This window comes from Bubalus kerabau, chromosome 4 (genome assembly GCF_029407905.1).
Source record: "Bubalus kerabau isolate K-KA32 ecotype Philippines breed swamp buffalo chromosome 4, PCC_UOA_SB_1v2, whole genome shotgun sequence".
NCBI lineage: Eukaryota > Metazoa > Chordata > Mammalia > Artiodactyla > Bovidae > Bubalus > Bubalus kerabau.
Window position 1 is genome coordinate 150,120,127 of NC_073627.1, and position 25,933 is coordinate 150,146,059.

The 25,933-nt window shown below is 43.8% G+C and overlaps 1 long non-coding RNA gene across 1 annotated transcript in view; it reads left to right on the forward strand.

Annotated features, from left to right (window-relative positions):
- The first annotated feature begins 1,147 nt into the window (after positions 1-1,147).
- The window catches only part of LOC129651687 (uncharacterized), a 37,598-nt gene continuing 12,812 nt past the window's right edge, over positions 1,148-25,933 (forward strand). Inside the window, exon 1 of the long non-coding RNA XR_008714273.1 lies at positions 1,148-1,186. This is a non-coding gene — a long non-coding RNA (uncharacterized LOC129651687). The remainder of the gene's footprint in view (positions 1,187-25,933) is intronic.

The window sequence follows — 25,933 nt, forward strand, 5'->3', positions numbered from 1 at the left end:
TTGTCTGTATCCTAGATATACGTGTATATGATTTACAGATATTTTCTCCCAGTCTGTAGCTTGTCTTCCTATTTTCTTAATAGAGTCTTTCTCTGAACAAAGGTGTTCATTTTGATGAAGCCCAACTTAGGAAGTTTAAAGAATTTTTTCCCTTTTATGGACTGTAATTTTAGTCAAGCTTAAGAACTCTTTGCTTAGCCCTGGATTCCAAAGATTTTCTGTTTTGTTTTGTTTTATTTTTTATTCTAAAGTTTTTATCATTCAATTCAGTTCAGTTGCTCAGTCATGTCCGACTCTTTGTGACCCCATGAATTGCAGCACGCCAGGCCTCCCTGTCCATCACCAACTCCTGGAGTTCACTCAAACTCACGTCCATCGAGTTGGGGATGCCATCCAGCCATCTCATCCTCTGTCGTCCCCTTCTCCTCCTGCCCCCAATCCCTCCCAGCATCAGAGTCTTTGCTAATGAGTCAACTCTTCACATGAGGTGGCCAAAGTACTGGAGCTTCAGCTTTAGCATTATTCCTTCCAAAGAAATCCCGGGGCTGATCTCCTTCAGAATGGACTGGTTGGATCTCCTTGCAGTCCAAGGGACTCTCAAGAGTCTTCTCCAACACTGCATTTCAAAAGCATCAATTCTTCGGCACTCAGCTTTCTTCACAGTCCAACTTTCATATCCATACATGACCACTGGAAAAACCATAACCTCGACTAGACGGACCTTTGTTGTCTCTGCTTTTGAATATGCTATCTAGGTTGGTCATAACTTTCCTTCCAAGGAGTAAGCGCCTTTAAATTTCATGGCTGCAGTCACCATCTGCAGTGATTTTGGAGCCCAAAATAATAAAGTCTGACACTGTTTCCACTGTTTCCCCATCTATTTCCTATGAAGTGATGGAACCAGATGCCATGATCTTCGTTTTCTGAATGTTGAGCTTTAAGCCAACTTTTTCACTCTCCACTTTCACTTTCATCCAGAAGCTTTTATAGTTTTATGTTTAAGTCTATGACGCATTTTGTGTTCATTTTTGTAAAGTGTGGGAGGTTCTTAGGGCTGGACCTGGGCGTGGCACACATTTCATTGGCTAGGACCCAGTCACATGGCTGCAAGGTGGGAGCCTTGCTGGCTGCAAGGGCGGCTGGGACAGGATTCCAGGAGCAAGGGCAGCGGGGAGAGAGGTATGAGGTACTGGCGAGCTGTTGGCAATTGGCAATTAACTGTTATACCTAGTTATAATGTCTGAAAAAGTTACTTCTTGTTTTGTTAATGTGTTCCAAAATATTTATGAAATAACTGGAAACTGGCAATGTTTCTGGACCTGGAGTGTAATAGGTACTTGATAAATATTTGTTGACTTTAAAAAAGGGGGAATCTTACTTTATCTTCACATCATCCTGGAAGATTCAGGTCATGATCTCTATTTTACTGCTTGAGGAAGCCGTGTTTTTCTGCCCCTCCTAGGAGACCTGTGGAGGAGGGTTGACCTAGGTGTGACACCCCCCCCCCCCCAGGCCACACATGAGACACTGGGACATGTGAAGGAGGAGGATATGTGGATGCTACCTCCCCACCTCTCCATTTACCTGGTGTCCCAGGGGCAGGAGCAGCAGGATTGAGAGAGGTAAATGTGCAGGAATAGAGATGCCAGGGAGCAGAAGGTTGGCCATCTATTTAGCAAGGCAGCAAGTTCATGGATTCCCAAGGGTACAGGGCAGAAGGATTAAAGATCAGCTCTTGAGTTAGAATATGAGTTATTATGGGAGGTGCCACCATCATCTGAAGTGGTAACTAGCTCCATCAACCCAGGATGGAGGGAGGAAACCTTCCTGGATGAGAAGTGACCACTCAGCCAGGAACCTTTGGCCCTTGTTCCATCTCTGCAGTTCATGCTCTGGGCTAGGGAAGCTGAGGTCAATGATTTCACCAGCATGGTCACAGACTAAGAGGAAGCTTCAGGAAAACCCCAAGAAAACTCAAAAGAGAGAACTCATCCTCCTGACCATCTGCACTACTTGAGGTTAAGAATTTGTGTGCCCCATTGAGACATCCTGGAACTGTGTGGTTCACGTTCCAAACCAAACCAGAATCCCTTGGCTTCTAACTTTGTATTTATTCTTGGCAAAATCATCTTCTCATTTCAAAAAATGTGAGTGTAAAAAGAAAGAAGGCACACAAGTTTTCTCTCCAGGTTGCTCTCCTTCAAGCATCCTAGTGGAAGGCAAGTGGAGACATCCTTAGAAGGTGCTGGCAATCTGCCTCCCCCAAACCTCTCCAGGGTCAACCACTCCACTGTGCCAGGGATGAGGGGGAAGGGGAGGAGAGGTTGTGAATGGGAAAGGAAAAAAGAAAACCATGAAAAATTGTTGCAGTCTTTGCCAAGTTAGATGTGACAGTGATGTCTGCCTGCTCCTAAGCTTTGGGAGATACACCCCTTTGATAAGGACTAGGAGGGAAGAGGGGCTGTGGGGGCTGGGGCTGCCTCCCTTACCCTGCCCGCCTGTGCCCCCAACCCACATATTTATCCCAGTTCACTGAAGCGCCATAAATATTTCTTGAGTGTAACTGCTCAATCTCCCTGGATACACTGGAACCTACATTTAAATAAAAGTTCAAAAGGGAAAAAAAAAAGCCTAAATCTTCTAAATTTCAAACAGGGCATCAGTCAGATTCAGTTCACACTGCATGAAATTTGCAGTCAATGACAGGAAAACAGCAAGGAGACAATATATAATTTTGCCCCAAAGTCTCCTAGAAGAAACATATTCCTAGAGTCCTGATAATCTCATCTGGGGGCACCCACATTTCAGGGAGTGGGACCAGGGTAGGGGTAGGTGCATCCTCTGGACTTGCTGAACTCAGGGCAAGTCTCCAAAAATGGGCCTCATTCCAAGGGAAAACTTGGATGTTTCATGCGTCCCCAATCAAAAGTGATTTCAACAATTTTTGTTCAGCTCCGTTGTTTTGCTAGCAGCTCTGGCTCTGGCTTTTGTGTGAGCTCTCTTTAGGATGGGGTGCACACACTGCAGTAATCCATTTTTTCATCAGCTTGTTGCTCACAAAGGGCTGCCCGAGCCCAGGACACCCCCACAGCCTTCATGTGGACACCAGTGAGCTTTCTTGCTGTTAGTCAGGGCCGTCTGTCAGGGTGAGGAGAGGGAGTGAGTCTGTGTGTGTGTGTGTGTGTGTGTGTGTGTGTGTGTGTGTGATGCGAAGGGGCAGGCAGGCAGCCCCAGTTCAGAACCGGCTCTGTGTGTGGTCCAAGGCTACTCCTCATTTCGTGAAATCCATGCTTCATTCTTGGCTCCGCTCAAACTTGCACGTCACTGAATGAGTCCCTTGTCCACTTTCCCAAACGCTGCTGAGGCTTGAAATGGCTCTGTGGGTAGACCGTTACTATCAGCGAAAGAAAACAAGCTGACGGCACATTTAGGCAAGCATTTTCGAATATTTAAACATAATAACCTTCAGCTCGTCGTGCACAGTTTTGGCCAACAAGAAGGCAGGAGGGGGAAAGCTGCAAATGTTCCTTCCTCCCGGTGACCCTGTTGTTCCTCAGAAGGGCCAGCCTGGGCAGCCCAGCTTCTTCCTCGCTGGGGGCTGGGCTGCTGGTGCCAGGAACAGGAAATGAGGGCCTGTCTGGCCTCCAAGGCGGAGAGAGCCCACGGGCAGTTTGGGTGGCAGCTTGTGTGGAATTCACTCTCAGCCCCTTCATGATCAGATGTGGTTAGAGCCCAAGGTAAGGTTCTGTTTCCACCCTTGGGAAAATAAAAGGTTCTGGGAAGCCCCTCCTTGTGTAAAAACAAAACAAAACAAGACTATCAGCTAGCAGCATAAATGAAATACTAGGATGGGGTCCCAAGCAGGTACAGCAAATATTGTCCCTAGAGATGTGGCCAGGCCCCCTCTGGGGTGCTTTTGGCCCTAGAATCTCTTTCCCTGTGGCCAACAGAGACCACAGTCCCACCAGCCTGCCACCCTCCCACAGCAGGCTAGCCTCAGACACCCTCCCACCAGGGCCCTTTCCACCAGCTGGAAGTGGCTTTCTGATTTATGGGCAGGATGGAACCATAAAGCCAGTCTTTCTCATCAGCCAGAATAAAGTCAGCACCCTCCCACCTCAAGCCAAAAGAGGCTTCCAGAGGCCCCTGCCATTCCTTGCCCCCCGCCCCTGAGAACTAGACGTGGGGTCCAGGCTCCCAAGCCAGACTCGGTCGGTGCCACCCCAGGGCTCTGAATGGGCTCCCTGTCTGCCAGAACAAACACAGTCCCTGTGGTTGGGGCAGAGGTTACGAGGGACATGGAGGAGGACAGGGGACTTTTTCTCTCTGGATGTTCCATTAAGGAAAGCCTGCCAAGGGGTTTGCCAAGAGATTTGCCAAAGAGGCCAATCTGCTCCAGTGTTATGGATTCACCAATAAATAGCCCCATTCAAGGAAGACAAGGCCCAAAGGGCTCTTTAATGCCATTGCTTCCCGCACCCTAGCCAGGGCCACCTCCCATCCACCCCAGGCTGCCACCCAGGTTTCCCCACGTCAGGCTCACAGTTTGTCTGCCTGGCTTATATGCGCTTCATGTTCTGGGAGACACAGTTGACTAACTTGAACTTCTGTTTTGCTATTTTAAAAATGTGACTATTGTTACATGACTTACAGGGCTATTGTGGGTTTAGAAAAGGGCCCAGCTTAGATAGTGCCTGGCCTCAGCAACTGCCCAGTGAATGGCTGCCTCATTCAGACTTTGAAGCAATTGGGGGGGGTCCCATAGACTTGCTGACAGGCCAGATTTTGATGGCAGCAAGGGGCCTAGGGCTGTGCTACTTGCTGTTGATTCACTCCTCAGCCCGTTTCCCACAGAGACTGGTGGGGTGGGTGGTGGGGACAGGGCTTGGGTGTCTGGCTTCTCACTGCATACACCTCCTCCTTCAGTCTCCAGCCCTGCAGATCCTAGCATGCTGTCTTCACCCTGCCCCAGGGACCTTTCAGGTCCCTCCCCTCTAAGCCTTCTGTGGCCTGAGCCCTGGTGCAGCCTCCAGCCTCCCAGCCTGGGACACACTTGGCATTGAAGCTCAGAGTGCAGCCTGGAGAAGCCTGGGCTCACTGCACTGGCTGGAGACACATGAAGGCAGGGAGGACCCACTTCACCGCCAGCCCCCCTCTTCAAACCCCTTTTACTATATTATATGCCAGGAGGGCATCCTGTGACTTCTCCCCAGGAGACCTTGAGAAGGTAGACATTTTGCTGTTGTTGTTAATTGAAATACAGTTTATTTACAATGTTGTGTTAATTTTAGGTGTACAACAAAGTGATTCAGGTATATGTATATATATACTATACGTACAACTTTTTCATATTCTTTTCAATTATGATTTCTTATAGGATATAGAATATAATTCCCTGTGCTATACAGTAGGTCTTTGTTGTTTATCTATTTTCCGTATAGTAGTTTGTATCTGCTAATCTCAATCTCCTACTTTATCCCTCACCCACCCCCTTTCTCCTTTGGTAACCATAAATTTGTCTTCTATGTCTGTGAGTCTTTTTCTTTCTTATTTTACTTAGTATGGTAATCTCTAGTCCATCCATGTTGCCTTATGGCTGAGTAATAATCTATTATATATATTATGTGTGTGTATATACATATATATACATATATATATATATATATATATATATATATGCTGCTGCTAAGTCACTTCAGTCGTGTCCGACTCTGTGCGACCCTATAGACGGCAGTCCACCAGGCTCCCCCGTTTCTGGGATTCTCCAGGCAATAACACTGGAATGGGTTGCCATTTCCTTCTCCAATGCATGAAAGTGAAAAGTGAAAGTGAAGTCGCTCAGTCATGTCGGACCCTCAGCGACCCCATGGACTACAGCCTGCCAGGCTCCTCCATCCATGGGATTTTCCAGGCAAGAGTACTGGAGTGGAGTGCCATTGCCTTCTCCTATATATATATATATATATATATATATATATATATATATATAGCTTCTGTCTTGGCTGTTTTATTACAGTGCCGCAGTGAACACTGGGGTGCATGTATGTTTTGGAATTTGAGTTTTCTCCAGACATAAAGGAATCTCTATACTGCTTTTCATTGTGGCTGCACCAATTTATATTCCCGCCAACAGTGTAAGAGGGTTCCCTTTTCTCCACACCCTCTCCTGCATTTCTTATTTGTAGACATTTTAATTATGGCCATTCTGACCAGTGTGGAGTGGTACCTCATAGTTTTGATTTGCATTTCTCTGATAATTAGCAATGTTGAGTACCAAGAAGGCAGACTTCTTGAGTCTGTGGTCCAAGGGGCATGATTTGAGACCATATAATCATTTAGACAACTTTGCTTCCTATTTGGAAACATATAGAATAAAGAGAAAAAGAAATATTCTGTAAAGAACAGGTGCTCAGTAAAAACTTATTGGTCTTGTTCAGTTTATCCTGAAAGGAGAGGGCAGGAAAAATGGGGAAAGAGTGGCAAAAAGGAGAGCAAGTGAGGGTGGGAAGGAAAAAGTTCAAACTCAGAATTATTAGAGACGTGGCCCTGGCATTTGCCACTAGGACAAGAATAGTGTTGACCTAGGGCAGGAGACTTAGCACTGATGCTTCAGTCCCCTCACCCACATACCTACCCCTGTAATGAGCAGGAGGGGCCATGGCCTGTGCGCAGTGACTGGCTCTGAGTCAGAGCACAGTGAACTGTTGGTCCATGCCCCCTAAACTTCTTACTCTTGTGTAGAGGGAGGACCAGAGCCCATGGCATGGGCTCCCAGAGAATGTTCTCCCTGCTCACTCTGGAGATGTTGTGTAATGGTGCCCCAATTTAGGACCCTGGAGCCCAGGGTCCTACATCTTTTATTTCGTAGTATAAGTATACTACATATTTCTTTTTCCTACATCTCTTTAGCATGCAGTGCCTGGGTCCCTCCTGTGATGGGGCCTTGCTGCAGGAGGGGGCATCTCTGAGAGTCCATGGGCTCAGCCCCTGGATGGTAGACTCCTTAATCAGGAGCAATGTGCCAGTGACCACCAGGGCTCACATTCCTGTCAGAGACTTCAGCCATTGAAGCTGCCACGTGAAAAACTGCAAACCACCAAAACAATGATCAACAAAAAACTGATTAAATAAATTAGAAATGACCATATGATGGAATACAATCCAGCCATTATAAGGAATGACCCTGAGCACAGCCCTGGCCACCAGATCAAGACTGTTTTTCCCACAGCCAGTCTCTCCCATCAGGAAGCTTGCACAAGCCTCTTATCCACATCCATCAGAGGGCAGAAAGGATGAAAACCACAATCATAGAAAACTAACCAAAATGATCACATGGATCATAGCTCTGTGTCACTCTTTGAAACTACGAGCCATATTGTGTAGGGCAGCCCAAGAGGGACAGGTCATGGTGGAGAGTTCTAACAAAACGTGGCCCACTGGAGAAGGGAATGATATAGAACTTGTGCAGTCTTCTGCCTTGAGAACCCCATGAACAGTATGAAAAGATGAAAAGATATGACACTGAAAGATGAACCCCACCCCCAGATTGGCAGGTGTCCAGTATGTTACTGGAGAACTGCAGAGAAATAGCTTCAAAAGGAATGGATGTGGTTTAAAAAAAACAAACAAACCAATATTTCATAGGAACCTGGAATGCTAGGTCCAAGAATCAAGGTAAATTGGAAGTGGTCAAACAGGAGGTGGCAAGAGTGAACGTCAACATTCTAGGCATCAGTGAACTAAAATGCAAAGGAGTGGGTGAATTAATTCAGATGACATTATATCTATTACTGTGGGCAAGAATCCCTCAGAAGAAATATAGTAACCCTCATAGTCAACAAAAGAGTCTGAAATGCAGTACTTGAATGCAATCTCAAAAACAACAGAATGATCTCTGTTCATTTCCAAGGCAAACCAGTCAATATCACAATAATCCAAGACTATGCCCCAACCATTAACGCCAAAGAAGCTGAAGTAGGTTCTGTGAAGACCTACAAGACCTCCTAGAACTAACACACAAAAAAAGATGTCCTTTTCATCATAGGGGCCTGGAATGCAAAAGTAGGAAGTCAAGAAATACCTAGAGTAACAGGCAAGTTTGGCCTTGGAGTACAAAATGAAGCAGGTCAAAGGCTAACAGAGTTTTGCCAAGAGAACACACTGGTCATAGCAAACACCCTCTTCCAACAATACAAGAGAAGACTCTACACATGGACATCACCAGATGGTCAATACCGAAATCAGATTGATTATATTCTTTGTAGCCAAAGATGGAGAAGCTCTACACAGTCAGCAAAAACAAGACCAGGAGCTGACTGTGGCTCAGATCATGAACTTATTGCAATATTCAGTCTTAAATTGAAGAAAGTAGGAAAAACCTCTAGACCATTCAGGTATGCCCTAAATCAAATCCCTTAGGATTATACAGTGGAAGTGATAAATAGATTCAAGGGATTAGATCTGATAGACAGAGTGCCTGAAGAACTATGGATGGAGGTTCATAACATTGTACAGGAGGTGGTGAACAAAACCATCCCCAAGAAAAAGAAATGCAAAAAGGCAAAACTGTTGTCTGAGGGGGCCTTACAAATAGCTGATGAAAGAAGAGAAGTGAAAGGCAAAGGAGAAAAGGAAAGAGATACCTGTCTAAATGTAAAGTTCCAAAGAACAGCATGGAGAGATAAGAAAGCCTTTTTAAGTGAAAAATGCAAAGAAATAGAGGAAAACAATGGAATGGGAAAGACTAGAGATCTCTTGAAGAAAATAAGAGATACCAAGGAAACATTTCAAGCAAAGATGGGCACAACAAAGGACAGAAACGGTATGGACCCAACAGAAGCAGAAGATATTAAGAAGAGGTTGCAAGAATACCCATCTTAATGACTCAGATAACTATGATGGTGATCATTTACCTAGAACCAGATATCCTTGAGTAGGCCTTAAGAAGCATTACTTTGAACAAAACTAAAGGAGGTGATGGAGTTCCAGCTGAGCTATTTCAAATCCTAAAAGATGATGCTGTGAAAGTGCTGCACTCAATATGCCTGCAAATCTGGAAAACTCAGCAGTGGCCACATGACTGGAAAAGGTCAGGTTTCATTCCATTCCCAAAGAAAGGCAATGCCAAAGAATGTTCAAATTACTGCACAATTGCATTCATTTCACATGTTAGCAAGGTAATATTAAAACTCCTGCAAGCTAGGCTTCAACATGATGTGACCTTAGAACTTCTAGATGTTCAAGCTGGATTTAGAAAAGGCAGATGAACCAGAGATCAAATTGCGAACATCCTCCGGACCTTGGAAAAAGCAAATAATTCCAGAAAAACATCTAATTCTGCTTCATTGACTATTATGCTAAATCCTTTGACTATTTGGATCACAACATACTGTGAAAATTCTTAAAGAAATTGGAATACCAGACCACCTTACCTGTCTCCTGAGAAACCTGTATGCAGGACAAGAAGCAACAGTCAGAACTGAACATGGAACAACAGACTGGTTCCAAATTGGGAAAAGAGTACCTCAAGGCTGAATATTGTCACTGTTCTTATTTAACTTATTTGCACAGTACATTATGTGAAATGCCTGGATGAAATGCGCTGGATGAAGCTCAAGCTGGAATCAAGATTGCTGGGAGATATATCAATAACCTCAGATATGCAAATGATACCAACCTAATGGCAGAAAGTGAAGAGGAACTAAAGAGTCTTTTGATGAAGCCGAAAAGGAAAGTGAAAAAGCTGGCTTAAAACTCAACATTAAAAACTAAGATCATGGCATCCAGTCCTATCACTTTATGGCTAATCAGTTCAGTTCATTTCAGTCGCTCAGTCATGTCCAACTCTTTATGACCCCATGGACTGCAGCATGCCAGGCTTCCCTGTTCGTCACTAGCTCCTGGAGCTTGCTCAAACTCATGTCCATTGACTTGGTGATGCCATCCAATCATCTCATCCTCCGTCATCACCTTCTCCTCCTGCCTTCAATCTTTCCCAGCATCAGGGTCTCTTCTAAGGAGTCAGCTCTTGCATCAGGTGGCCAAAGTGTTGGAGCTTCAGCATCAGCCCTTCCAATGAATATTCAGGACTGATTTCCTTTAGGATCAACTGGTTGTAACTCCTTGCAGTCCAAGGGACTCTCAAGAGTCTTCTCCAACACTACAGTTCAAAAGCGTCAGTGCTTTGGTTCTCAGCTTTCTTTGTAGTCCAACTCTCACATCCATACATGACTACTAGAAAAACCATAGCTCTGACTAGATGGACCTTTATTGGCAAAGCTATGTCTCTGCTCTTTAATATGCTGTCTAGGTTGGTCATAGCTTTTCTTCCAAGGAGCAAATAGATAGGGAAATAGAGAAAAACTGAAAACAGTGACAGACTTTATTTCCCTGGGCTCCAAAATCACTGTGGACAGTGACTGCTACCATAAAATTAAAAGACTCTTGCTCCTTGGAAGAAAACCTATGACAAGCCTAGACAGTATATTAAAAAGCAGAGATATCCCTTTGCTGACAAAGGTGCATCTAGTCAAGGCTATGGTTTTTCCATAGTCATATATGGATGTGAGAGTTGGACTATAAAGAAGACTGAGCACTGAAGAACTGATGCTTTCAAACTGTGGTGCTGGAGAAGCCTCTTTGAGAGTCTCTCAGACTGCAAGGAGATCAAACCAGTTGATCCTAAAGGAAATCAACCCTGAATACTCGTTTGAAGGACTGATGCTGAAGCTCTAATACTTTGGCCACCTGATGTGAAGAGCCAACTCACTGGAAAAGACCCTGATGCTGGCAATGATTGAGGGCAGGAGGAGAAGCAGGCAACAGAGCGTTAGATGGTTGGATGGCATCACTGACTCACTGGAAATGAGTCTGAGCAAACTCCAGGTAATGGTGAAGGACAGGGAAGCCTGGTTCACTGCAGTCCATGGAGCTGCAAAGAGTCAGACAGGACAGAGCCACTAAACGACTGAACAATAGCAACTGTTATAAGGAAGGAACTAGAGTGATCACATCTGAAAAGATCTCTAATGTGTAGAAAGTAAAATCCAGTAGAAAGCAAGGAGTAGAGTTGTGAATGTAGAGAAAATCCTTTTATATAAATAAAAAGTACATAAGCTTTCTTGGTGTAGTAGCTGCATTTTTCTGTAAATGGCCAATCTCTAAAAGTTTCTTTTGAGGGGAGCACCTGGAATTTTATTGTACATTTCTCTGTACTGTTTTTGTCTTTTTTTTTTTTTAACTCTGTGTACCTACTGCTTTTAGTTTATTTTTTTTCTTTTTTTTAAATTTTATTTTATTTTTAAACTTTACAATATTGTACTGGTTCTGCCATATATCGAAATGAATCCGCCACAGGCATACACGTGTTCCCCATCCTGAACCCTCCTCCCTCCTCCCTCCCCATACCATCCCTCTGGGTCATATGATGAATTTATATGTGTTGGTTACCTGAGATTAAGGACACTTGGGGGGAGTTTTGTTTAAAATAAAGCAAGAGTTGATTGGTGGGAAGGAGAGAAGAAATCCTGATGGAGTTCAGTAAGTTTGTGACAGCAAAGGCAGTTTCAGCTCGAGTTGTTTCTGATTAATCTCGTGCCCTCCCGATGAATGGGACGTAAACCATAGACCAATCAAACCAATAAGAATGCCAAGGAGGAAACTCTTTCTTCTATCTATCCACTCAGTCATCTGCCCACCTACTCACAGGACTGTCATGTCTACCCACTGCCCTCCTTAAAAAGGGGGAAAGGAAAGGAAGCTGTCCTTCTACTAATAAAATATCCCTGTGAACAAATCCACTCTGTTTCTGGCCTTGCTCTCCTCAGTGCTGCAGCCCACAGTTCAGCAGAGGGAGATTTAAAAGATGCAAGGGAGCTGCTTGCTCACATATTAAAAAAACCACAGTTGGCAATGAAAAGAATCATTTTGCCTGGCCCTGAAACAGAACGCATGCAGCAGAGCCCCTGAGAGCTGATGGCGTGCTTAAAGGTAAACAGCTATTGTGAAATGTATGAAATGCACCCCCTGGAAAGGCTCCACTGGAAAGTGTGGGCTGTTTTTCCGGATGAGCTCCAACCTCTTTCCTGCCCTCTGAAAGAAATGACGAGTAAACCCACATTTCCTGAGTACTTCCCATGTCCAGCTCTGCCCCATCTCATGGGGTCAGAAAGTAACCATAACTATCACACAGCTGGCTGCACCCAGCAACAAGGCCAGCTCTGTCATCTGATAGTGTCTACTCTGGGTCAGGACACCTGGATTTAATTCCTGGGGTAATGATCACTAGCTGGAGTAATCCCCTAATTTGGGGAGTCATTTTTTCCTCTTTTGATCTGTTTTTTTTCTACCACAGCATGTGGGGCAGCTTGAAGCAAGTATATTTTGCATATGTACATAGGTATACATGTGTTTATCTGGGAAGAGGTAGTTTTTGGGACAATGGGGAAAACCCATGTCTACCAAATCCAGGTAGGTAAGAACAGGAGGTAAAAGAGAGGGCTGACTGGGTGGAAAGATAAAATGTTAATGACGAAAAAGGAGCATGGTGGGTACAAGGAGAAGGGAAGGAGCTCAGAGACCTACGCCTCATGCTGATAAGAAGATGGATCTGGAAGTTTAAAGTGTATGGGGAGAAGGTATGGAAAAAGAGGATCAATAAGATCCTCAAAATCCAGAATCTCTCAGACCTGAGGAAGAGAGAAGGACCCAAGATCTGGGCAGAACACTGAATTGGCACTGTAAGAGCACTTTGTTTTGGGAGATGCAGAGCTGGAGACCCTCCTCTCCAGCTTCTGAATGCCACGGGTCTCTCATGCTCTTTTGGCCCCTAGACAGATGAATTATAATAAATGTCACCAAACAAACATCCAGATTTATGCTCTGATCCTGAGCTCCACAAGTCAGCCAAGCTGTGTCTCCAGCTGATTTTCGGAATTCAGAGATCACAGTGGGGTAGAATCCATAGAGAGGATGACAGAGTGGATGGCAGAGTCTTGGAAAAAGTTCAGGGCAATATTTTCATGCTCCAGGGCTCTTCAAGCTTGCAAAATCTTTCTGCTCTGTGAAAATCTGTTATTAAACAGCAAACTTACTGAAGAGACAAATGAGGGAGGAAAACTGGGGTTCAGGATCAATGGAATCTTATTATCAGGGAAGGCAGCATATCCCCAAAGGGGTTATAGAGTCTGGTCTAAAAATATTAGCCAACATTATGTAACCAGCCTGACAACCCACTCCAGTATTCTTGCCTGGAGAATCCCATGAACAAAGAGGAGCCTGGCAGGCTACAGTCCATGGGGTCACAAAGTACTGGACACAACTGAGCAGCTAACACTTGATGTAATCAGCCACCTCTATGACAGATGCTGTATTAGGCATGTTTCAGTTCACCCATTTTATCCTTACTCCAGCCCTACAGAGCAGAAGTGTGTAATTATTATCTTAATTCCAGTTTTAAAGATGAGGAAACTAAGACATAAATTGAGTAACTTCTCTGCAGATACACAGATAGAAAGTTTACCATTATCTTTTGTTGGCTAACAAATTACCACAAAGTTAGTGACTTAAAACAATCCTCATTTATTATCTCACAGCTTCTATGGGTCAGGAACACAGGCATAGTTTAGCTGAATGATCTGGCTCAAGGTCTCTTATGAGGCTGCAATCAAGTTGTCACCCGGCTGGGATTTCATCTGGAGACTTGACTGGGGAAGGATTTCCTTCCACGCTCACAGAGTTGTTGGATGTGGCAGATTCTTGAGTACTGTTATAGTCAAATCTTCAGTTCCCTATTGACTGTTGGCCAAAGACCACCTCATTTCTTTGCCTCATGGGCCTCTTTTTATGATGATTCACAGCACAGTAGCTTGCATCGTCAAAGCTGCTGGGAGAGGGTCTACTAGAAAAGAAGTTACAAACTAAAGCAACAGAATCACAGAAATGATACCTTATCACCTTTATCATATTCTATTGGTTAGAAGCAGTCACATGTTACCACACTAAAAGGGAGGGATCGCACAGGGGCAGAATGCAGGAGCCAGGGTCAGTGGAGGCCACCTTCAAGTGAGCGCTGTGCTGTATTTGAATGTAGGCAGCATGGCACCGGAGCTTTTACACCTGACTGCTATCATCTTCTCCCGCTGATAACTTTGCCATTTTTGTCTAGCACCTAGATCCTTGATGGTCTTCCCTATTTTGTGTCTACATCTTTAATTCACAGAGCCCTTGAAAAAAATAGCAAAGCTTCCACTGGCTTCTAGCCACCAGTGCAATCTATTATCAAAGGATTCCTGAGCCCTCCAGACTTTATCAGGCAGGGCCCCAATAGGAAAGAGAAGGTACACTCAAATTACAATACTTAGAATAGGGATTCTTTAAATTACCAAGGGGCTACTTATAAGGTGTAGGCTAGGGCAGAGGAGCTGTTAGAACCATCAAACCCAATGAGATAAGGAAGGGGAAAAAGTTAAGGGATGAAGAAGGAAAGAGTTGTGAGGAGGATGCCTTCTCAAAAGGTGACTTTGTAGGGAGGAAGCCAGAGCAATGGATACCCTGGCCTCCATCTTCCCCCTCCTTCTGATCTCCTGTTAGGGCCTCCATTGGCCAAGCCCACCCAGAAGCCTGAGGACCTCGAAGCTGTAGAATGCAGTCCATGCATGCCAGACTCCTGGTTCAGGGGCGTGTCAGGAGGGTGATGGTGGATGGCAGGAGGCAGAAGGCAGCACACAGGATGCCTTACACTTGGACCAATCCTTTAGGAGGTTCCCCTGGAAGGTTTAAGTGTTTGCCTAACCTTAGCCTCTTGGAGGAACTTGAAACTAAAATTTTAACAGCAGAGAAAATTGAACACCAATCAGAAAGGAAAATATAACCATTTTCAGAACCATTTTCAAGTTTCAGCATGAATGTATGGTTTAATTTACTAAACATTTATTTTGTCCCAATCTTTTTGGAGCCATTTTTTTTAATGGCTAAAGTGGAACACACTATTGCTTTGTGTAGTTCTAAATCTTCTATAGGTTCTTGCTATGGACCCAAAGTCTAGAACTTAATTTATAATTAAAATGTTATTATTTTTGTGCTATCATTATATTTAAATAGCAATTTGATATCTCACAGATGACTTTAAATGCATTATCTCACTTGAAATTGAAGTCGCTCAGTCGTGTCCAACTCTTTGCGGCCCCGTGGACTGTAGCCTACCAGGCTTCTCCATCCATGGGATTCTCCAGGCAAGAATACTAGAATGAGTTGCCATTTCCTTCTCCAGGAGATCTTCCCAACCCAGGGATCAAACCCAGGTCTCCTGCATTGCAGGCAGACGCTTTACCCTCTGAACCACCGATATTATCTATTCTAAAGAAGCCATGAATTTCACTGAAGCTTAAGCGAACCATCAGAAATAAAGAATACTTACACAGGATTCAGTGTTTACTCAGTATGGGATCACTATTTTCCCTGGTCTTCCTTTTTATGAACCCTTATTTCTTTAAGAAAAGTTGGGAGATAGAAGATGAATGTCTAACAGATATCCTTATTGTGGCTCTGCTCAGGAGAGTCAAAAATGTGCTGCTCTGCTTATAATTATTAATCTAATATACTACCCACTAGAAGGCTGTGAACCATCCACAGGATAGAATACTAAACAAGCACTAAAAATGATGTACATGATGCAAATAAACTTATTTATAAAACAGAACCAGACTTACAGACACACAAAACAAGCTTAGGCTTGCCGAAGGGGAAAGGGCAGGGGGAGATAATTGGGAGTTTGAGATTAGCATATATAAACTACTTTATATAAAATGGATAAACAACAGAGTTTTATGGTATAGCAGAGAGAACAATATTCTATATCCTATAATAAGCTATAGTGGAAAAGAATATGTAAAAGTATAAATATATATGTTTACATATATATATAATATATAATTGAATTGCTTTGTTCTATACCAGAAACTAACACAACATTGTAAATCAATTAATTAATCAATCAACCCATTAATTAATTTTTAACTTCAATTAAAAAATGATGTTGTGAAAGATGTCAGTTGATATGGGAAAATATTCATCATGTGGAGATGAGAAGATATATATTCCTTATATACAGTTGAGTGGAAAAAAAACCTACAGTTAAACTCAATTTTTGAAGAAATTATATGTGCCTCTGTATGTGTGTGTGTGTATAAGTGAGTATGTATTTTTAAGTCATAGAGAGTAGATGTGAAAATATTCTCAAAAGCTATCAGGTGGAATGCCAGTCACTATCACTATTTTTTTTAATTTCTTGCACTGTTTAAATCAGCACATAATTAATGTGAAAGAAAATTGTTAAGGTATAAGAAATATCCTGCTTACAACACCTTGGGGACAGACCAAATTCCCAGGGTCCCCTCAGGGCACAGGTCTAGGAACTCTTGTCGTATTGTGACCTCCACACCCTGTGCTAAGGGGGACCCTTAGAGTCTTCATTCCAGCTCTTGGCTACCTGGTATTAAAAACACGTATTGTTTTAGGCAAGAGAAAAAAGGCTGGCCTCAGTGTCCCAACAGGGAAAGCCAAAGTGAGCCACTCTAGACATGATGGTCCAGTCTAAGCTAAGCCTTATCTCTATGCCTTTTACCTTTTTCCTCCCATGGCCTCTGGAATCAGGGACTAGTGGTTATAGTGCTGATATGGACTCTGGAATTCTGATAGGACAACTTAAAGCTGACATGGTCCCTACCTTCTTTATGTTTGCAAAATGGTGATGCTGTTTTCTCATCTAGGAAAGAGGTCCTTCTAGATGTCCTTGGACTCCTTCCTGCACCCCCATCCTGTTCCAGCTGGGCTCCAGATGAGAAATATTAAGCAACACTTCCTCTGTCTAAAATCTTTGCCAGTGATGCTTTCATTAAAGATATTCCCAGATGATATAAGGTCTTCTTGGTTCCCAGCAAAGCACCTGAAGTGACCTCATTCTGGAGATGTATTACCTGAGCTCTCCTCACATCCCTCTTCCATGTGAAAACACTCTTTGGGGATGTCTCCTTTCCCCAGTATTTCTCTCCTGAAGGCAATGATCTTCGCTTCTTTTCAGTTGCTTTTCCAGGTCCAGATTCTATTATGTTCCCTAGTGAGTCTGTAAAATATCCCTTTTTGGAAATATTTCAGGTTGACGAAGGTTTGTAAAGCCATGGAACTACTGATTACAAATGGATTCCTTCTCAACATGTTTTTTTACCTCACTTCAAAGGGATGGAAGTCTAGAGAACATATGAAGGCTAAAGGCCCAAGTATTGAGGAATTGAGCCCTTGTCTTTTTCTTCCCAGGGACTATTTCCCTACTTCTGGAATTTTTTTCCTTGCTTCACTAGACTGTTTCACACCTTGGCTTCAACTTTTGTATTTTCAAATCAAAACCCAAAAAGTGAAGCAGAGTCAAAGGCCAGTGTCAATGGGAGGCAGGGAGTGCAGAGGGATGCCCCCATCTCCTATAGACTGAGTTTAATCACTGCCCTTCACCAGGTCTCTTACTGTTTCAAGTTATCATGAGCCACTGCCACCAGCCTAGGGGGAATGTTCCTGAGTGATAGAATGTCCAACAAAAGCAAAAAAGGAGGAGAAACAAAAGACATGGACAGGGATACAGCGCAAGTCTGAGGACCTCAGGCAGCAGCTGCTTTAAAAGGCACCATACTCTTATATGTAGGACACAGGGCCTAGGGTGACGCCTCAACTCACCTCAGTTCATTAGTTAAGGGAATAAGTCACATAAAAGTCTTCAAGCATTAAAATGTTGTGGTCCTGACATAAGTATAAATTTGCAGATCAAAGGAATAGAATTGAAAGTTCAGAAACAAATCAATATATCTATGTTCAATGGATTTTGGACAAAGATGCCAAGACAATTCAATGGGGAAAGAATTGTCTTTTCAACAAACACTGCTGAGACAAAAGCTTGATAACTTGAAACAGTAAGAGACTGGTGAAGGGCAGTGATAAAACTCATCGTCTACCGGAGACAGGGGAGTGCGGGTTCCTCTGCACGTCTTGTCTCCCACTGACACTGGTCTTCGGGTGTTGACTCTGTTTCACTTTTTTGGTTCTGATTTGAAAATACCAAAGTTGAGGCCAAGATGTGAAGCAGTCTAAAGAAGCATGAAAAAGATATTCTAGAAGTAGGGAAATAATCACCACATGGAAATGAACCTACACTACAGGCAAAAATTAACTCAAAATGGATCAAAGATCTAAATGTAAGAGCTAAACCTGTAAAACTCTTAGAAGACAACAGAGGGCTAAATCTTTGTGATTCTGGATTGGCAATAGATTCTTAGATATAGCATCAAGAGCTTAAGCAACAAAAGAAAAAAGTATATATACGTATATATATATAATTATATGTAAATGAAACATCAACAAAATTCTACACTTTTGTGCTGATCACCAAGAAATAAAAAGATAATCCATGGACTATAAGAAAATATTTCAAAATCACATATCTGATAAGGAACTTGGATCCAGAATATATGAGTAGTTCTTATAACTGAATAATAAAAATAACTTAATTTTAAAATGAGCAAATAATCTGAATAGACATTTCTCCAAGGAAAATATACAAATGGCCAATAACACATGAAAAGATGCTCAACATCATTACTGATCAGGAAGATGCAAATCAAAACAAGTTACCACTTTATACCCACTAAGATCACTATAATGAAAAAGTCAGATAATAACAGATGTTGGCAAGGATGTGGAATAATTGGAACCCTTGTCCACTGCTGGCAGGAATAGAAGATATTACAGCCACTTTGGAAAGCAGTCTGGCAGTTTATCAAAGGTTTAAGCATACAGTTACTCTATGATCCAGCAATGCTACGCTTAGGTAGCAAGAGAAATAAAAATAAGTGTTCAAATAAAAACTTGGACATAAATGTTCATAGCAGCAAAAATAATAGCCCATAGTTGGAAACAACCAAAATGTCCATCAAGGGATTAATGAGTAAAGAAAATGTGGTCTCTCCATACAATTGAATGCTATTACTTCCCTGGTGACTCAGATGGTAAAGCATCTGCCTGCAATGCCGGAGACCTGGGTTCAGTCCCTGGGTTGGGAAGATCTCCTGGAAAAGGAAATGGCAACCCACTCCAGTATTCTTGCCTGGAAAATCCCATGGACAAAGAAAGCTGTTAGGCTACAGTCCATGGGGTTGCAAAGAGTTGGACACGACTGAGCAACTTCACTTCAGAACAATAAAAAGAAATTATAGAGGTTATGTGTGATTTGGGGGAAATGTAGGAAAGAGATGACCAAAAGAGGGAGTAACACACAAGCTTTCTTGGGCAGCATTTGGACAGGGTTCTAAAGGAGGGGAAGTTCTTACAACATGAGATGGTGCACAGGCTTAAGATAACCCCAAAGGGGAGGAAGGCAAGGAAATCCCAGAGAAGGGGGGCCAGAATAAGAGCATATGTGTCTAGGTGACCTTGCTTAGAAGCACAGCAATGAGTCTTTGAGTTGGAGAGCTCTGAAGAGCAAGAGCACCGTGGGATCTTAAAACCACAAGGCTCTATCTTGTCAATGGCCGGCAAAGGCTGGGTGTCATTTCCTCAGGATATGCAAAACAGGCAGATCCTATATGGCTAAAAGTCTGCTTGTTTGGGCTACTCTTAAAACAATTAGATGTGTAAAATTTTGAGTGTGGCACCTGCAGACTTTTGAGGTAAGAGGTCTCAGCCTGCGGTGAAGAAATAAACAAGCTAAGGTCATCATGGCTCATTTGTACAATAGGAATGAAGTGCTGATAAACACTGCGACATGGATGAACCTTGAAAACATTATGCTAAGTGAAAGAAGCCAGTCACGAAAGACTACGTATTATATAATTCCATATGAAACGCACCAACTAGGTAAATCAGTAGAGTCAGAAAGCAGATTAGTGGCTGCCCCTGCCGAGTGAAGGTTGAGGAGATGGGGTGATAGATAAGATAGATGTAAGGGGTTTTTCCTGGGGGAGATGACAGTGTTCCAAAACTGACTGTGATGATAGCTGCACAACAGTAAAGATGCTAAAGGCCTTGAATTGTACACTTTAAATTCATGGATTATACATATATGGATTCTATCTCATCATTAAGTGTTCCAAAAAGAAAGAGAAAAGACTCCACCTGCAGGCTGCCTTCTTCACCTCTAATGTTTCGTTATCAAAAGACGGGCCCTTCCAATCAGCATATTACCACTAAAACAATTATTAATAAATCAGCCTCACTATTAGTGAAGATATACTCCTGCTCCCCAACTTAACAAAGTCACGAGGTCTGAACTTTCCAATGACATGAAGTTGTACCAAGGTTGATAATTAAAGCACATATTCTATGTTCTTTTGTAACTCAAACTTACAGAAATCTTAGAGAAGATTCGCAGGAATAGTATAAAGAACTCCCATATAACCTTCACCAGATTCATTTTGCCAAATTTACTTTATCTCTCGATAGCTATATTTGTATCCACTGCCAGCATTTTTTTAGAACTAGTTGAGATATCCTTTTAAACATTGCAGATGGTGACTGCAGCCATGAAATTGAAAGACGCTTACTCCTTGGAAGGAAAGTTATGACCAACCTAGATAGTGTATTCAAAAGCAGAGACATTACTTTGCCAACAAAGGTCTGTCTAGTCAAGGCTATGTTTTTTCCTGTGGTCAGGTATGGATGTGAGAGTTGGACTGTGAAGAAGGCTGAGTGCCAAAGAATTGATGCTTTTGAACTGTGGTGTTGGAGAAGACTCTTGAGAGTCCCTTGGACTGCAAGGAGATCCAACCAGTCCGTTCTGTAGGAGATCAGCCCTGGCATTTCTTTGGAAGGAATGATGCTAGGGCTGAAACTCCAGTACTTTGGCCACCTCATGTAAAAAGTTGACTCATTGGAAAAGACTCTGATGCTGGGAGGGATTGGGGGCAGGAGGAGAAGGGGACGACAGAGGATGAAATGGCTGGATGGCATCACTGACTCGATGGACATGAGTCTGAGTGAATTCCGGGAGTTGGTGATGGACAGAGAGGCCTGGTGTGCTGAGATTCATGGGGTCGCAAAGAGTCGGACACAATTGAACAACTGAACTGAACTGAACTATTCAGATTCATCATTGATTGGGTTTTACCCTTGTCTTTTCTTTGCATTCCTGACAGAAAGGGTGGGGATGCCTCTACCTCTAGAATGAAGTTCTTGATGGAATTATGTATGCTTTTCCTCTGTAAGTACTGTTACAACAAATTGGCATAGCTGAGAGCCAGTAGAGGTTTATACACAAGAATAGGCCTTGGAAAAGACAGTGGCTCCCCACTCCAGTACTCTTGCCTGGAAAATCCCATGGACGGAGGAGCCTGGTAGGCTGCAGTCCACGGGGTTGTTAAGAGTCGGACACGACTGAGCGACTTCACTTTCACTTTTCACTTTCATGCATTGAAGAAGGAAATGGCAACCCACTCCAGTATTCTTGCCTAGAGAATCTCAGGGTTGGGGGAGCCTGGTGGGCTGCCATCTATGGGGTCACACAGAGTCAGACACAACTGAAACGACTTAGCAGCAGCAGTAGAAGCAGACTTGATCTGTGGGCTCTACAGTGTCCTCTTGTTAATACACCAGGGACTGCTGCTCCCCCATCCCTGGGATTCTCCAGGCAAGAACACGGGAGTGGGTTGCCATTTCCTTCTCCAATGCATGAAAGTGAAAAGTGAAAGTGAAGTCATTCAGTCATGTCCGACCCTCAGCGACCCCACGGACTGCAGCCTACCAGGCTCCTCCGTCCATGGGATTTTCCAGGCAGGAGTACTGGAGTGGGGTGCCATCGCCTTCTCCGACACCAGGGACTAGAGGGGGACATTCCTGCCTGGACTCCCATTCCTTCCTCACACTGCACCTGGCATTCTGCCTACAGTGTGCCAGACACCTTCCTCACACTGGGAAACCTTCCACTGGGCAGTTCCTCTGCAATCCTGTTTCCTGGAGGATTCTGAGTCCTTCAGACACCTGTCTCTCATGGAGGCTTAAGTCCTTTTCAGTGGGATCTCAGTAAAACCAACAGAGCTAGCTGGATACTAGTTTATGAGATCTTGAGAATTTGGTCACAATTAAGGTGGCTCCAATACTTTGGCTGCCTGATGCAAACAGCCGACTCATTGGAAAAGACCCTGATGCTGGAAAGATTTAAGACAGAAGGAGAAGAGGGCAACAGAGGATGAGATGGTTGGATGGCATCACTGTTGTGATGGACATGAACTTGGGCAAACTCTGGGGGTGATGGACAGGGAGGCCTGGCATGCTGCAGCCCATGATGTTGTAAAGAGTCAGACACAGTGACTGAACAACAACAACAAAGTCATTTTTTCTGCCCTGAACAAACAGAAGCCCACTGGGAACCAACACCCAATTCCACACTCCACCAAGTCTGTTTCAAATCACCAAGACACCCGAACCTCATGAAAAACAAGGAGCTTTGCTCCATTGTATGCCAAGACTCTGCAGCTCTACATACCCATGGTTTTCTCTCAGTAACTAGGAGAAACAGCTAAAGGATTAGAAAAGATCTTTGCTGAATAACTAATGCAGTGAGAAGAAAGTCATAAAGCCATCCTGGCTGAATCATAAATTCTAAATTTGTAAGCTTAACATATCGCAAGATTGATTTGCTCCCAGTAGTCAGACCTGGACCAGTTGTGCCTGAAGCGAGAGTACTACAGGGCCTGGAAGAAGGACTGTAAAGCCATGTGATTCTGCGACTCCATGGGCAAACGTGTTCACAGCTCACTCAGAACATTCTTTTCCTGTTTCACTGGGCCAGGACTCAGATGACACCCAGGGCTTTCTCCACCCATGATAATGTTGTACAACTAACATATCCACACTCAGGAGCCATCAAATATGGTTTCTTATTACACACATGTTAAAGTGTCTGACATTTAAATACTCAGACTCCATACAGCCTGCTAAGTGGCAAGAACACTTTCTGACCCCTCTCTGTCCCAAAGGATATTGCAGACCAGGAAACACAAGGAAATTATCCCCTATCTGATAACTTTTTTCTCTTGTCACATCTTCTTGTCTCTATTCAGAGGCTTCCTGCTAGCTGCCAGCTGTGTTTGTTTTCGTTAGGAATATTCAATACAAAACTTGAAAAATTTAAACATGGAAACTGACTGTATCACTTCTCTATTGCTGGAAAGGAAACCACCCCAAAACTTAGTGGCTTAGAACAACGATGTATTATTTCTTTAGATTCTGAATGTAGGTTTCTCTCTCTGCTGACTCACTTAGACTCACTCACATGGCTGCATGTAGCTGGAAGGTCGCCTGGGTCAGAAGGTTAAAAAGGGACTCACTTGTGAGTCTGGCAGATGCCACAGGCTCATAGCCAGGTGCTTCAGCTCTCCTCCACCTGGCTTTTCACTCCCCAGGAAGCTGGGCTGGCTTCCTTACTTGGTGGCCTCGGAGCAGTGCTCCAAAAGGCAAAAGCAGAAGCTGCAAGGCCTTTTAAGGCCTAGCCTAGGAGGTCACATAACCCACCTCTGGTGTACTCTGTTCGTCTAAGTAAGTCAAGTGTCATGCCCAAATTTAAGGGAAAGGGAAACAGACTTTGCCTGTTGATGGAAGGAGCAGCAGAGTCCCATTGCAAGAGACCACGGTCGCTGCAGCATCTTTGAAAAACATCTGGAGTAGCAATGCAGGTGTGAAGTGCTCCTGAACAGTCCCTGTCTTATGGGAGAGGCCATGTGGGGAAGGCTTACATCCCTCTCTAGACAAAGGCCTTCTTTGTTGATGAAAAGGCAAGAGTGCTCTGAAGTCTTTGGTTTAGGGCTCAGAGTTGAGCTTCTGCCTCTCCCAGTTAGAAGTATCTAAGTTGTAATTGACAGAAACCTCATTCAAAGTAGCTTTGGCCAAAAGGAGAAATGTCACAGAGATGATGGATCCTACATAAGAAGGTGATGGCTCTTGGGAACATTAAGAACCAGAGACTTAGTGTTCTAGGACTGCTGGCCTCTCCGTCCCATTTCTCTGAGGGCCTGGCTTCCTTCCTCCCTCTGGTTGCAGGGAGCTTTCTCCTTGCAGTGGTAGATGGGGTTGCCAATAGCTCATGGATTTTATAGTTATTTGAGAGAAATAGATCTGTTGCTGCTGCTAAATTGCTTCAGTCGTGTCAGACTCTGTGCGACCCCATAGATGGCAGCCCACCAGGCTCCCCCATCTCTGGGATTCTCCAGGCAAGAACACTGGAGTGGGTTGCCATTTCCTTCTCCAATGCATGAAAGTGAAAAGCGAAAGTGAAGTCGCTCAGTCGTGTCCGACTCTTAGCAATCCCATGGACTGCAGCTCCCCCAGGCTCCTCCGTCCATGGGATTTTCCAGGCAAGAGTACTGGAGTGGAATGCCATTGCCTTAAAATAGACCTGACTTCTTACTAATTTCAAGGTCAAAACCATTGGGGGAAAGAAGTCATAAATCGATGAATCAGGGGCACATTCATAGTTCAATGAACTGAGGTTGGGAACAAGACCAGGTTCGATGCACAGTGCTGGATGCTTGGGGCTGGTGCACTGGGACGACCCAGAGGGATGGTACGGGGAGGGAGGAGGGTTCAGGATGGGGAACACATGTATTCCTGTGGTGGATTCATGTTGATATATGGCAAAAACAATACAATATTGTAAAGTTAAAAAAAAAAAAAGATCATAGGAGAACATAAACCATGTTAATGGAATCAGCCAGGGCATCCAGAAGGAAGGAGTAGGGTGCTGGGCAAGCAAAACCACATCAACTCTATGACCCCTAGACACAGGGCAGGGTGGTGGGCAGGGGGACCAGATCCACAAGCAGACTGCCTGGGCTGGGCTCCTAATTCCACTGCTCATTAGATGAGTTTCTAAGTAAGATATTAAAACCTCTGTGCCTCCATTTCCTCATCTGTGAAATGTGCATAGCTGTTCCTACACCATTGTGAAAGCAAAAAGGGGGTAATAAATGTAACCCCCTTTAGATACTGCCTGATTCCATATTGTGTGCTTGGTGTTAATTATCATCAATAGGAAGAACAGATTTTATTGAATTGATTGTTTCAAACTGTGGTGTTGGAGAAAACCTTTGAGAGTTCCTTGGACAGCAGGGAGATCAAACCAGTCCATCCTAAGGGAAATCAACCCTGAATATTCATTGGAAGGACTGATGCTGAAGCTCCAATACTTTGGCCACCTGATGCGAAGAGCCAACTCATTGGAAAAGACCCTGATTCTGGGAAAGATTGAGAATAGGAGGAGAAGGGGACGACAGAGGATGAGATGGTTGGGTGGCATCACTGAATCAGTGGACATGAGTTTGAGCAAACTCCAGGAGTTGGTGATGGACAGGGAAGCCTGGCATGCTGCAGTTCATGGGGTCACAAAGAGTTGGACATGACTGAGTGACTGAACAACAAAAACAATATGATATGAGATGGCAAAGAGAAAGTCAGATAGATAGTTATTTGTTTTCTGAGAACTGAAATGATTAATTTGGGGCAGAATGTGTATTAAGGGTCTTTTGTCTACTTCAGAAACGTTTCCTGGAAGTTTACAGGGGAGACATTTACCCTTTCTCTTGTTCAACAAATATTTGGAGTGCCTGCCTCCTGTGCCAGCCACTCAGGGCATGAAGCCAACCCCATTGGGGAGGGCGGAAAAATGCCTGCCCTCATGGACCTGGCATCCAGCAGTGGAGCATACACCTTGTTTAACACAGAAATGTGGTTTTCTAGAAAAGCAAAGTTCTATCAGGCCAAAGACAGTTGTGTCAAACCATAGACATTTCCAAAATTCCCACAGAGGAGGGCCTACACCGGATTCTGGGCTGCACACCACAGATAACACTCTATTCTGGTCCCTTCAGGAACAGTGATTGCCCCCAATTTCCCCCAATCCCCCCAA